The sequence below is a fragment of the Saccopteryx bilineata genome, chromosome 3 (assembly GCF_036850765.1).
Source record: "Saccopteryx bilineata isolate mSacBil1 chromosome 3, mSacBil1_pri_phased_curated, whole genome shotgun sequence".
Classification (NCBI taxonomy): domain Eukaryota; kingdom Metazoa; phylum Chordata; class Mammalia; order Chiroptera; family Emballonuridae; genus Saccopteryx; species Saccopteryx bilineata.
Genome location: NC_089492.1, coordinates 99222464 through 99235071, shown reverse-complemented (window position 1 = coordinate 99235071; position 12608 = coordinate 99222464). Strand labels below are relative to the sequence as shown.

The following is a 12608-nucleotide window of genomic DNA, read 5'->3' as shown; positions in this document are numbered from 1 at the left end:
ATGGATTTCTGCTGCTCTATTCTGTGCTTATCACCAAAGCACAGAAAGGTGTCCAGAACACAGCAGGAGCTCAATATCTATTTGATAAAGCAATAAATGAGTAAAACTTCACCACTCTCACCTACTTATTAAATGAAAAAATTCTGTCAGAACCTACTTCTATAAATACAAAAATCAGGAACAGAATCAATGCCAAACCCTGCCTCATTCTAGCAATGAGTCACATTAACACAAGGACTCCTTAACTAATCTGGATGAGAACAAGCCCCATCCACCTTGTCAAGAGGTGATTTCCAGTAAAAAAATGTATTTTTATGTTTAGTAATTATCAAAATTTTGATAATACTTGTACTATAATTATAATAAATCCTGATTAAACCTTATGGACACAGGAAATATTAAGTTTTTACATTTTAATTACACAAATATTTTTGTTATAGAGAATGAGTTGATGATAAAAACTTTCACATCTAAAAAATACATCAGGCTAAAATTCTGTGAGAAAACAAAATGGAAAGGAACTCAAGGAGAAAAAAGGATCACATGAAATTTCCAACCGTTAAAAGGAGAGTTTTTTAACCTGTAATGGCGGGCAAATGCTGGCAACATTTCTTGTCCACCAGAATATTTAAAAGTGTGATATAACAATTTTTAAATGTCAGTATTTATAAAACACTAGATACTTCTTTGCAACTATTTAAATTTTGATGAAAAACTTTAAATTTACTTTAATATACTTTAAAACCTATAAGGGAGTAAAAGTTTTTAAATTAAAGGACATTTGAAAGCAAATAAGGTAAAGGGAAATATGTGTATACACATATGTAAGATTTCCTTCTATATACACCTTCTGTATACACTTTCTAAAGAAAAGACACCAGAAACTAGTCAGTGGTGACTTGTGGGAGACAACAGGTTTTGGAGACTGTAAGGTCAGTGGGTAATTGGGGAAGGTCACGTGAGGAACCAGACCCGGGAACTTTGACTGGAACCACCCGCACCCATGCCTGCCAAAAGAAACTTCCCAGGAATCCTTTGGAAAAGAGCAACTGTCTGTCAGCCATGGGATTTCGCTACGTTGTATCAACTCGCCTTCACCCTGCAGACCCGTAAATTTCCCCCACACGGATTTCTCCATGCGACTTCTCTGGCCTCTGTTCCCTGGACCAGAGAACCTCATCGGGCGGGATGTGTTATACTAAATAAAGCTTTTGCTGTTCCACACTTCGTGGCTACGCCCTTCCTTCTTCCTCGGCAAGCAAAAATCGCTTACATTTGGTGCCAAAACCGGGGAGGAGTTGAAGCCCGCTGGGGCCGCTCCTCTCCCCTTCCCTTCTGAGGAAGAACCAGGATCTCTGACTTTCTACCCACTTCGGCACACGGTGCAGTAAGTCCCCTGCCTCCAGCCTCCCCACAGTTCTTTCCGCTGAGACTCCCTATCCATAATCGCAGCTGTGTCAGGGACCTCTTATCCATTCCGAATGCATGTGTGCCTATGGAGACGTCCTGAGTACATCCACTTTACCTAACCATCCAGTGGCCAGAGCTTCAGTTGCAGGACGCCAATTCTCATCTCTGACCACTCCGAGAACTGAGGGCGGCCATAGAGACACAGGAATCTAAACCTGACTCAAAAACACTCCTGGGGTGCCTTATCCAAAATCTCTTCCTCCCTAAAGAAGAAGAAACTGTTCTTCTCTGCTATGGCCAGGCCACAGAACCCACTGGATAATCAAACCAGGTGGCCTCCTGAAGAGACTTTCGATATTAACATCCTCACCAATTTAACTATTGCCAAAAGAACTGGGAACTGGTTGGAGATCCCTTACACTCAGGACTTCTAGCATTTGCACTCCCGTCCCAATCTCTGTGCCGCCTGCTACACGGCACAGGCCCTTTTTGGCCAGAAAAACCTCACCTAAACCCTCCACTCCTGATCTTTCCTTCTCAGCCTACCCCCAACTCTATCCCCCTCCTCCCTGACCCCTGGGGGTGCCCCTCCCTCGGGACCCCTCTCCAGACCTCTTCCCTCCAGGAAGTCCCCTACCCTGCTGGCCAGGGGCCCCTCCCTTCTCCACTGTGTTCTTAAGCCCCTCCCCAGTCAGGTCCTCCTCCTCCTGCCATTGGCCCTCACGCTGGTTTGCAGGGCTCCTGACCCCACGGTCCAACCCCCATCTTCTTGCTGGAAGGCCTGGCCCTGTGCTGCCTCTGGCTCCAGCGTTTCTGGCTGGATCTGGATGCCGGGCTCCTCAGGAGCCCCCCACCTCTTATTCTCAGCCCCCAAACCACTATCCGAGACCTGATGAACATGGCATTTAAAGTTTTTAATAGTCGCGGCTAGTAGAAAAAGGCCAAAGCTACTCACCAGGCCCATGTGCAGAAGGTAACGCTCCAAACCCAGACTCCTGTGGCAGCCCTGAGGCCGGCAGAGCAACAGGGGCAAGGCACAGGAGGTGCCTGACCCAAGTCCAGGCCACAAAGAGGAACCCCATCACTGGGCCCGACAGTGTCCCTGCCTGAGGCCACCCACTAAGCCCTACCATAACTGCAAGCAGCCTGGTCACTGGGGAAGCGATTACCCCTTCTGGGCAACAGACTCGTCCTCAGCGCCTCTATGTGGAGGACAAGCCACTTAAATGGGAGACCAAGCCAGCCAGGCGGACCCACTGCTTGAACTCCTCGGCCTCATGGACGACTGACACAACCCGGACTCAGAGACCTCCATTACCCTTGCCAAGCCCAGGGTAATGCTGCAAATAGCGGGTAAGTCCAAGTCCATCTCATTTCTTGTGGACACGGGGGCTACCTTCTTTGTTTTGCCATCACACTCTGGACCTCTAGTTCCTTCACAGGTCTCAGTTATGAGAGTGGATGGGACCCCTTCTCTTCCTCTTCGCACACCACCCCTGACATGCGGTTTGGACAGAATCCCTTTTTTGCACTCATTCTTAATTATGCCATCATGTCCTGTACCCTTCCTGGATCGGGACATTCTACAAAGTCTTGAAGTCACTGTCCAGCTGAGAGCATCTTCCTCACTACCAAGAGCTCCCCCATAATCAACAGTACCCTCATTTCTAACCATGTCTCTGTCTCAAGCTTGCCCTATGCAGGACTGCTGGCAGTCAGAACCACTGGGCTATACCTGTCTCCGGCTCACCAAAAGGTTGGGCTCTGCAGACCCTCCTGTTGCACCTGTCCCTCCCACCAGGAACCTGCCGCCAGAATGAGCTAAAGCAGGGAGCAATGCTGTTCAATGAGACTGACCTGATGGAAGAAAACTTCAATCTCCTCAACCGTCTACAAGAGAAACTGAGCAGGAATCTCTCTTCCTACAACCCGCTTAACTCCTGATGGCAGCCACCCATCCTCGCCTGGGCTTCCCCTATCCTGCATCCTCTTCTAATTATCAGCATATTTACTCCTCTTTTTAAAATTCTTACAGGATTTCTCAAGTCATGGTCAAACAGAGGTTCCTACACCCATATCCGCGAGTCCCCTCAAAGCCACTGCCTTCAGACCTTCCCCCCCACGACGCCCCTAACCAGCAGGAAGCAGCTAGAGGAACAGCGGCGCCCCTATCTAACATAAAACGTTGGAATGTAAGGTCGGTGGACAATGGGGAAAGGTCACATGAGGAACCAGACCTGGGAACTTCGGGTGGAACCGCCCAAACCCCTGGGTGCCAAAAAAAACTTCCCAGGAGTCCTTTGGAAAAGAGCAACTCTCCATCAAGGCAGTGGAATTTCGCCACGTCATATCAACTCGCCTTCCCCCACACGGATTTCTCCCTGCAATTTCTCTGGCCCCTGTCCCCCGGACCAGACAACCTCCTTGGGCGGGATGCACTCTACTAAATAAAGCTTTTGCTGTTCCACACTTCGTGGCTACGCCCTTCCTTCTTCCTCGGTGGGGAAAATACCTTACAGAGACCTTATACAGAAAGGTTTTGCACTAAATATACTTTTGTACCTTTTAAACGTTGACTCACATTTGAATATGACTTTCAAAATACAAAATATTTTAACAAGTAAAATAAATAAAAATGTAAAGGTGACCAGTATTAAGACGACAAATAGGATGATTACTTTCCTAACAAAATCTGATAAAACCAACACAAAGAAAGGAAGGAGAAAGGCATACACACACAAATTAAAATAAAATATGATTAAATAGAAAAGAAATAATATCCTTACTGTTGTTAAAGACTCATTACATTCTAAAACACAAATAGTCAGTGATTGGCAAACTCATTAGTCAACAGAGCCAAATATCAACAGTACAACTATTGAAATTTCTTTTGTGAGCCAAATTTTTTAAACTTAAACTATATAGGTAGGTACATTGTTATTAACTTAATTAGAGTACTCCTAAGCTGGCCTTTGAGCCACACTCAAGGGGCCAAAGAGCCACATGCGGCTCACGAGCCGCAGTTTGCAGACCAAGGAAGAAGACTAAAAATTAAAAGATAAAAAAATTTATAAACAACACAAATGCTAATGACAAAAAAAGAAAAGAATTTAAGCAAAACCACTTTAAGAAAGATATTCTCAATTATTACTTTTTAAATTTTCTATTATTTTTAAAAAGAATCCATCTGGGCGTGCCCCTGGTCCACCCCATACTTTCTCCAGGCAGCTCCCAGCATGCCCAGCCTCCCCCAGGCGTGTTCTCTTGTCTTTCTTTCTCTTAAGCTCCAAAGGCCCTTCTGGCCTATGTAATTGTAACTTATTTCCTGAGTCTCTGCAGCCCCCTGCCAGCTCCCTTCCTCTACCTCTGTGAGGTTCTCAACAAACTTGTGCTTGTAATTGACATCTTGGTTCTGAATTCTTTCTGAGCCAGAACTCAAGGACCGAGGTCTAAGGCAAATGCTAATCTGCCCCACTCTTGCTCATTCTCTATGATATGTGTGCTTTCAATAAAATAAAATATGTAAACACTTTTTCCATTTTAACACATATATTGCTATCTAATTTTCCTTAACGGTTGTGAATTATTCCATTATATGTGTGCACCTTAATTTATTGAACCAATCCCAAATGATGACATTTTTCAATGCTGCTCCAGGCTTGACCCATATTTTTTATTGGGTGTTGATGATAGTATCTGTGATGTCAGTCACCAACAGTGGTTAGAGTTAGAGGGTAGACATGTGACCCAGGCCTGGCCAAGATGAATGAATTAATTAATTAATGCAAATAAAATTAATCCACTTGGAAGAACAACTTTTATGCACCTGACATGGTAAATGCAAAAACTGTTACAAATGAAAGGGGAAATGGACTGATATACTTAACAGAAGCAATCAACAGACATCAGACAAACAACTTATGCCTATTCATGTGAATACATATTAGCTTTTCTTTTTTTTGGACAGGGAGGAAGGAAGGTGGTGGGGGCATGGAGGGGGGTATTCATTTGTTGTTCCACTTAGTTGATCATTCATTAGTTGCTCTCCATTTGTGCCCTGACCAGGAATCCAACCCACAACCTTGTTTCAGGACAACACACTGACTGAGCTAACCAGCTAAGACCCATATTAGATTTAAAAAAAAAAAAAAAACGAAAAGAAAAAAGTTGTATTGACAGTCAAGTATGTCCTGACTTTAAGATTTGAGTTGGGATCTGAGGTGAAGGAAATAAGAGCAAAGGGTAAATGAAATAAAATCATGTTGATTAATTAAAGCTTGGCAATGATGTTAAATGAATTTTATCATACTTTTCTACATTTCTTTTATTTTTAAAAAATGGACTACTCTGCCCTGCCCGGTTGGCTCAGTGGTCGAGTGTCGGCCTGGCGTGCAGGAGTCTCGGGTTCGATTCTCAGCCAGGGCACACAGGAGAAGCGCCCATCTGCTTCTCCACCCCTCCCCCTCTCCTTCCTCTCTGTCTCTCTCTTCCCCTCCCGCAGCCAATGCTCCATTGGAGCAAGGTTGGCCCGGGCACTGAGGATGGCTCCATGGCCTCTGCCTCAGGCGCTAGAATGGCTCTGGTTGCGACAGAGCAACACCCCAGATGGGCAGAGCATCGCCCCCTGGTGGGCATGCCAGGTGGATCCCAGTGGGCGCATGCAGGAGTCTGTCTGACTGCCTCCACGTTTCCAACTTCAGAAAAATACAAAAAAAAAAAAAAAAATGGACTACTCGCCTGACCTGTGGTGGCAGAGTGGATAAAGCGTTGACCTGAAACACTAAGGTCGCTCGTTTGAAACCCGAGGCTTGCCTGGTAAAGCCACATATGGGAGTTGATGCTTCCTCCTCCTCCTCCTCTCTCTCTCTCTCTCTCTCCTCTCTCAAAAAATAAATAAAATCTAAAAAAAATGAACTACTCAGAAGTGAATGACTTGAAAAAGAAAAGTCAATGACAAATCATTACACTGCAAAACCTATGAAAGATGACCACAAGTTCTCAAAGGAAAATATGCAACCTTAACAGCATTTACTAAAAGCATGAAATAATAAAAATCTGACTCCCCTCCCCCATTTTTTTAATCCCAGTATATTACAGAATCACTTTGCCAAGTTCCATAATAAAGTCCTATTAAGATTCTGATTGGTGGCCCTGGCCAGTTGGCTCAGTGGTAGAGCGTTTGCCCAGCGTGTGGAAGTCCTGGGTTCAATTCCTGGTCAGGGCATACAGGACAAGCACCCATCTGCTTCTCCACCCTTCCCTTTCTCCTTTCTCTCTATCTCTCTCTCCCCCTCCCGCAGCCAAGGCTCCATTGGAACAAAGTTGGCCCGGGCGCTGAGGATGGCTCGATGGCCGCCGCCTCAGGCACTAGAATGGCTCCAGCTGCAACTGAGCAATGCCCCAGATGAGCAGAGCATCACCTCCTGAGGGGCATGCCGAGTGGATCCTGGTCAGGTGCATGGGGGAGTCTGACTGCCTCCCCGCTTCTAACTTCAGAAAAACACAAAAATAAAAATGATTTTGATTGGAATTTCATTAAAATTAAAGATTTGGTAAAAATACAGGCATTTACAATATCTTAAAGAAATGTCTTCTGATCTTGTAACTTCTCAATTTCCCTTATTTTATTAATTTTTGCTTTTATTATATATAATTCTTTTCTATTTATTTTTCTCTTCTATCTGCTTTAATAATTATTTTTAGTCATTTTTTTAGTTGCTTTGAAGACTTTCAATTTCCTCCTGAGTTATCATTCTTGATTTATCCTACAAGTTTTAAAGAATTGTGGTTTGGAATCACAGCTGCAGATTTTATTTCAGCAATAAAAGCTTTATTTCTGCAGAAAAGCTACTTATAAGCATTTCCTTAGATTTCCAAAGTGTACAGTAACATGGCTTGTTTTCCTTTAATTGTTAATTGTTTACTTCATTGTTTTGTAGACAGAATGCTTTTTGTGCAGCTCTTGCTTCTGGTATTTATTAAAATTTTCTTTAGGCCTCATTTATAAACAAATGTTATAAATTAACAGTCCACCTTTTAACAGAATTTATTTCATTCATATTTCTGTAATGAACATGTTCTGACTCATTCTGGTCATTCTGGTTATCGTTTTCATTTTTATTTTATTTATTTTTATTGATTACTTTTAGAGAGTCAGAGAAAAGAAGGGAGAGGAAGGCGGCAGAGGAAGGTGGGAGAGAGGGGGAGGGAGGGGTAGAGAAAGAGAGAAGCATTCATTTGTTATTCTACTTAGTTGATCATTCATTGATGGCTTCCCATATGTGCCCTGCTGGGGATCGAATCTACAACCTTGGTGTTTTGGATGATGACCTAAAAGGCTAGGGCCCATTTTGGTCATCTTATATTTAACATATTGTTATTTTTCCCTCTTCGGTTGAGTGAGGGCATATTTATAATCATTTTAAATTCATCTATTAATCTAGTAACATAGATAAGTAAAATCAAATTATCTATATCCTTCCAATGGTCATCCTTAAATTATATAAGCCATATGAACTTTCTATCAACATAATAAACAATACCTATAATCTTCCCTTTCCCCAAAATACCAGATTTTTAGAAGGCTTTTACTTTTCTTCTCCATTTAATGTTCTAATAACCTAGAATTCTATTCCTGAATTATTGATTTATGTCATACTTTTGTGTGTTGAAAAATACCTTTCTTTAGTTCACACTGTTAGTGAATTCTTCCCTTAAATTAATTTGTTCTTCTACAACTAAAGTGCCACAACTACGAAACTAAGAAATCTTGATACTCTTTCCTTTATTGATAACTTTCGCCCTCAGAAGGTTATAGATTCCTCACTTTATCTTTGGTGCTCTGAAATAAAGTTCTGTCCCTTTTTTATATCTAATCTAAAGATACGTGTACCTTATGTCTGGGGAAATGTGCTTTTTAATAATTTCTCCGTCTTCCTCATTTATTTGTATTACTTAAACTCTTCAGTGTCTTTATTATTCAGCCCTTCTATTCATTATTTTATTTCAGTTACCATTTTTAAGTTCCCCACTTCCTTATTCTGATTGTTCTTCCTTCTTGACAACTGTTGTTCTGTAGGATCAATATGTATATGCCTCCTACAAGTGTGTGTTTGTGTATGTATATATGTGTGCATATGTGTGTGTACAGAAAGTCACATATAAATATATAAAATTTTACCTTTTATATATTTGTTTCAAAATTGGGGTTATATCTTATATATTTATCTATTTAATTCAAGTATATACAGTGTGTCCGTAAAGTCATGGTGCACTTTTGGCCCTGGCTGGTTGGCTCAATGATAGAGAGTCGGCCTGGCATGCAGGAGCCCTGGGTTCGATTCCCGGCCAGGGCACACAGGAGAAGCGTGTGCTTCTCCACCCCTCCCCCTCTCCTTCCTCTCTCTCTCTTCCCCTCCCGCAGCCAAGGCTCCATTAGAGCAAAGTTGGCCCGGGAGCTGAGGATGGCTCCACAGCCTCTGCCTCAGGCACTAGAATGGCCCTGGTTGCAACAGAGCATGCCCCCTGGTGGGCATGCCGGGTGGATCCCGGTCGGGCACATGCAGGAGTCTGACTGCCTCCCCCTTTCCAACTTCAGAAAAATACAAAACAAAAAAAGTCATGGTGCACTTTTGACCAGTCACAAGAAAGCAACAAAAGACGGTAGAAATGTGAAATCTGCACCAAATAAAAGGAAAACCCTCCCAGTTTCTGTAGGATGATGTGGCAGCATGTATGCATGTGCAGATGACATAACACCGTGTATACAGCAGAGCAGCCCACAGCCATACCAGTAGAGATGTGGACAGTACAGAGGAAAGTTAAGTGTGTTCTGTGGCTCGCCATATTCGAATCCGTAACCAAAGTGCAACATGAATATCGGCACGTTTATAACGAAGTGCCACCACATGGGAGTAACATTACTCGGTGGGATAAGCAGTTGAAGGAAACCGGCAGTTTGGTGGAGAAACCTCATTCTGGTAGGCCATCAGTCAGTGACGAGTCTGTAGAGGCTATACGGGATAGCTACCTAAGGAGCCCTAAAATATCTGTGCGTGAGCCCACATCAAACTGCACTGAATAGGTATGAAACTGGGAGAGTTTTCCTTTTATTTGATGCAGACTTCACATTTCTATCATCTTTCGTTGCTTTCCTGTGACCGGTCAAAAGTGCATGATGACTTTACGGACACACTGTATTATGGCACCTGTCTATGCTGATATGTCTACGTCTATGTTCATTTAAATAGCTGCAAGATTTCCAGAACATATACAGTAAACAAAGTTTAATTTAATGCCCTATTGTTGGACACTAAATTGTCTCTTATTTTTTAATTTTTGTTGTTACAAAGGTACATTCACATGAGTACTTGTCTGTGATTACTATGCTATAATGAAATGGAATACTGAGTTTTAATTTTGCTAGGTATTGCCAAATTCTCTCAGGTCAAGACAGTATCAATCCTAGCCGAATATAAGTAATTTTAATTTTTTAATTGCTTGAAACTTTAGTCTCTAATTTTTAGAAATTAGAGGAAATTCCAAGACCTTTTTTTAATGTAAATATACTGGGTAACTTCTATGTTGTCAGCATTATGACAAATGATAGCTAATATATGAGTCAATAAGAGAGACACATAATACTGAGTTTAGTGCTTTTTTTTAGCATTTAAAATTCTACGGATTTGAGAGAGGGTGAGGGAGAAAAAGAAGGAGAAAATGAGGCACTAGTTCATTACTCCACCTAGTTGTTTCATTTAATTGTGCACTCACTGTTTGCCTCTCATATGTGCTCTGACTGGGGATCAAACCCACAACCTTGGCCCACTGTGATGACTGAGTCACCCGGACAGGGAAGTGCAGTGGTTTTTGAATGATCGTTAGTCCACACTCTAACGTGGCTTTGAAAAGGGGGGAGGGCACCACATGAGAGTGGTATAATATTTCACAGACAAAAGACAAGGATGTCAGATATCCGATGGATATTTAAGTACCAAAGACCTTATTCAAATGACTTTCAAATGTCCATCTGGATATCTATATAGGTAAAAACATGATTCTGTTACCTGAGACTAGAGCTAATTCCATTTTATGTATGAGAAAATCTCAACAAATATTAGCATTCCTAATTCAACATATCAGTCTAATTTATAAATGCCTGTGATTCAATGCATACATGTCTTTCACAATTTCATTATGTTTTCCACTTTAGTCATCCCCAGAATTTACACATAGTGGAATACAGTACATGTGATCCTATTAAATTATATATTATATTATTGTAGAATATTCTATTTCATTATAAATTTTCCTCATTTATATTTCAGTTATAACCTAATATTGAGGGGGTTTTTTACATTACATATACAGGTATGTTATACATGAATTTCACTTCAGAAATATAAAGAGGGCAATTTCCCTGACTTGTACTCACTATGGTAAAAAATCATTGATAAGAAAACTATTCAGTGTAAGGCATCACTGTGAAATCTCTTTATTTAGTCAATTTGTCAAAAGAAAATGAGGTTTACTTATACAAAGCTAATAGTTCATTAGATAATTTTAGTAGGCAGTCATAAGCTTAGATATTAATTCTAAATTGTCATTAACAATACACAAAAACATAAAATCTATTAAAATCCTGTTTCAGTCAATTATTGTCCAGTGACAAATCACCCCAAAACATAGGGACACAAAATTATTTTATTTTATTCACAGGTAAGGAATTCAGACAGGGCACAACACAGTCTTGTGCCTAGCCTGACCTGTGGTGGAGCAGTGGATAAAATGTTGGCCTGGAATGCTGAGGTCTCCAGTTTGAAACCCTGGGCTTGCTCAGTCAAGGCACACAAGAGAAGCAACTGCTACAAGTTGATGCTTCCTGCTTCTCCCCTCCTTTCTCTCCTCTTTGTAAAATCTTCAAGAAAGAAAGAAGTCTTGTTGTGCCTCAACAGGAACTCAAATGGCAGAGGATGAATCAGGTGGTGGCTCCTTCAACCACATCTGGCACCTGGGCTCAGCTAGGACTCTTAACCATAGGACCTACACATGGCTTTTCCATGTGATTTAGTCTTCTCAAAGGATGGCGGCTGAATTCCAAGCAGGAATAACCTGAGAGCAAACATTTCAACAGACCAGAAAGAAGCTGCTTAGGCTTTTGTGACCTAGCCCTGGGACTGACACAGCACTACTTCCACCATGCTATAATGGTCACAACCCACACACATTCAAGAGAAGACATGGATCCCACCTATCAATGAAAGGAATGTTAAAGAATCTGAGGATCATGTCTGAAAACCACCATGGATTCTTTTCAGCCAACCAAGATGCTAAAACAAAGCAATTAGAAGTTTGGCTGTCCTTCAGACTTGTTCCCCTGGTAACTTCACAGCTACAAACACTTGTGGAGCAACTATAATGAACAAGATACATGAAGGCTGCAAAGACGATCAAGACCATGTCTCCAACACTAAAGAACCTTACACTGAGCACTGAGAAAGCACAAACTATGTGCCAAGGCCAGGAGAGCAGATGTATTCAAAATGTCCAATTTCAGTACTTGGAAGAAACAATCAATTGTGATTAGTGGTACTAAATCTTTTTTTAAAAGGTGTCAATTCTTTTTTCTTTTCTTTTTCTTTTTTTTTTGACAGAGAGGGACAAATAGAGACAGACAGGAAGGGAGAGAGACGAGAAGCATCAATTCTTTTTTGCGGCTCCTTAGTCTCCTTAGTTGTTCACTGTTGCTTTCTCATAGGTGCCTTGACCAGGGAAAGGGGGCTATAGCAGAGCAAGTGACCCCTTGCTCAAGCCAGTGACCTTGGGCTTCAAGCCAGCGACCTTTGGGCTCAAGCCAACAACCATGGGGTAATGTCTATGATCCCATGCTCAAGCCAGCAACCCCGCGCTCAAGCCGGATAAGCCCATGCTCAAGCCAGTGACCTCAGGGTTTCAAACCTGGGTCCTCCACATCCCAGTTCGATGCTCTATCCACTGCTCCACCGCCTGATCAGGAAAGGTGCCAATTCTTTTATAAAATCCCATTTTAGTCCCAAAACCATAAAACATATTAAATACTCTACATATTTTAATAATTTGAATCATAAATGGCATAAATCTTAAAAAACAAAGTTACCAAAACATTTCATAAGAACATAATAACTTAGAACAGAATGTGATAAGAACTATGTACAGAAGTC

At 41.8% G+C, this 12608-nt stretch overlaps 1 protein-coding gene across 7 annotated transcripts in view; it reads right to left on the bottom strand.

Moving 5' to 3' along the window:
• MTA3 (metastasis associated 1 family member 3) overlaps window positions 1-12608 on the bottom strand; it is a 194248-nt gene that overhangs the window by 158681 nt on the left and 22959 nt on the right. The gene's annotated exons all lie outside the window — the stretch shown is intronic.